Source organism: Alligator mississippiensis, chromosome 1 (genome assembly GCF_030867095.1).
Source record: "Alligator mississippiensis isolate rAllMis1 chromosome 1, rAllMis1, whole genome shotgun sequence".
In the NCBI taxonomy this organism is placed as follows: Eukaryota; Metazoa; Chordata; order Crocodylia; family Alligatoridae; genus Alligator; species Alligator mississippiensis.
The window spans coordinates 27,106,841-27,109,437 of NC_081824.1; positions in this window are offsets into that span (position 1 = coordinate 27,106,841).

The following is a 2,597-nucleotide window of genomic DNA, read 5'->3' on the forward strand; positions in this document are numbered from 1 at the left end:
CACTTCTGCATGTCCCTGCCCCCATCACCACCACTCTTGCGCATCACAATGACTCAACTTCACCCTAACCCGCCTCCTCCCTTCTCTCTCTCCTACCTTTGTCTATTTCCCAGGCCTTTCAGTCGCTGATATCATTGTTATTTTCTTTGCTTCCATCAGCTTTACCATCATCATCATCATCATGGCTTTTGTCATCACTGTCTTCAAGAGCCCCACCCCTGAATAGTCTGTGCCAGTCCAACCTCTTCCATATGATTCTGCCATCTCCTCTCTGATGTGCTCAACCACTTTCTTGTAATACTCTTGCATGTCATTAAGTCCCATTTTGATGCAGGGCTCTATTGAGAGGTTTTTGAGCCATACATGAACAGGTTCCTGGTCTTCCAGAGGGTGTTTCTGATGCAGAAGATGATTTAATTGAAGTGGGCCATCGGGGTTCCCCACTGCTTCGACAGGTATCCAAATAGCACCGCTTCTCTGGTTAGGATTTTGACCTCAGTCACCATTTTGAGGAGTATATATACTTTCCTCCACACCCCTTTGATATATGGACAATACCACAGGAGGCAGTCAATTGTCTTTGCTGTCCATGAACAGGTTTCCCTGATGCAGTATGGTGGGCTTCTCTGCCTCTCTGTGTTGCCACATCCGCACTGGTAGCACTCATTGGGATACAGCTCTGCATTCCTTCTTCAGGTCCTTATGGAAAATCCTTTCCCACACAACCTGACAGCTGTTATTGGGGAGTAAGTCCACAGATGCCCTTTTCTTCACCACCCTCTACATCCTGTGGCAGTTCAATAGGGTCATCAGGCTTTCCTTTCATAGTTTGCACTTGCTGTGGAACTGCTCCAGGTTTCTATAGAACCACAGTGGTTCCCAGGTGACTCGGCTCATGCATGGGGGTATGTGTACCCCCCCAATGTTGTAATGTGTGTGGTCTATCCCTGCCCCCAAGTGGCTCTATCATAGTTGGTCTTTGGAAATTGGTAGCACATTGGGGTCCGCCTGATCCAAGAAAGTAATATAGAACTCCTTGGGCAGCCTGTCTGCCCCAGGAGTCTTACCAAATGGTCAAATGTGGTATGGAGACATGAGAAGATGTCACCCATGGGCAGATCTAGGATTGTAGTGACTGGTGTGCAGCCACACCTCCTTCAGTGGTGAAGCATTCACTGCACTTGAACCACACAAACCACATTGTACTTGAACCAAAGGGGGTGTCCTTGATGCCAGTGAGATGCTTTCAAGCATTCAGCTGAGAACTCTGAGCTCACCAGCTGTTCAGCATAGCATTTGTCTGAAATTCACATAGCAGCAGAACCTAGGGCTAAACACTACCACCGTTCACCTTCCCCTCCCCTCCCAAATTCAGCAGCAGACAATACAGGGGATAAGCATCAGAGTTGCTCAGTCCCTACTTAGACACAACTTCAGAGCCTATGTGTCCTTCTTTTCCCCTGCTGCTGAATTCCGAGTGGGAGGAAGGAGAGGAAAGATGAGCAGAATCAGCAGTCACCCCCTGGCTCCAGAGGGTATGAAAGCAGTAGTCTGGCCAGAGCTTGCACTGGCCAGGTGGTGAACTTAGAGCTCCCGGCATATGTGGAGCTCCCAGCAGAAGCTGTGCTGACTTGCCAATGGGTTTACTGCATATGCTGCTCCCAGCCAGTGGGCCCTGATTCCAGTCCTACATCTGTGTAGATTCTGGGACAGACAATGACTTTCCAGAGAAAGGACCTTTCTGTGGACTTACTGAACCTCAAGCACCTTGCCCCATCAGCCTTTTCATTTTTAATATTGTCACCCACACAGGTCAGTTGTACTAAATTGTTTAGCATTGTCATTTTAACAAGAACAGTTCCTCTTCTCTCTCAGGTGTATGGAAGTGGAGGGTAGAGGTATAAATAACTAGGGCAGGAGTCCCAGCATATTTGGATGTGATCTTATGAAACTACCAGCATTTGTACAAACAGAAAATTCCTAAATATTTGTGGAATCCAAGCCTATTCGCAAACAAAAGGGCAAATATTCAACAGTTATATTCCCATTATTCTGTTTTTAGGTTCCAATTATAGAGCTGAGTCCAGCAAACTGATTTCAGTGGGATTATTTGTGAGGGTAATTTATATACGTAAATGTATGAAGGATCCAAACCTGCTCCTTTGTGATTGTTGAATGCAATATAAGACTGGAAGGGGGTTTTGGAATAATTTTTGTTGTTGGCTTACTTGTGCTATAAAGAAAAATGATAGCATTCTTCCTCTGTAAATTTGTACAAGGCATTGTGTCTCACTTTTAATTACAATATTTTGAACTGCTACATCAGAGCTGTCCAGGAGGGCTGCAAATCTGGCTGCCTAGCAGCTATATTACAGATTTAATTAACACATGTTGAGAACTGCTGCAAATCAGCGGTGCAACCATTCCCCCACCATTGATGATGACAGCCTTCTGGAGGCCAAGATGCAAATGCACCACATGGACTACAGTGCTGTAACCATCAGACTATAGATCAGCTGTGACTCAGCTGCTGTGTTGTGAAGTTTGGTAATCAGGATGACAGATTAAAAAGATGCTTAGTGTTCAAGTACCCATTA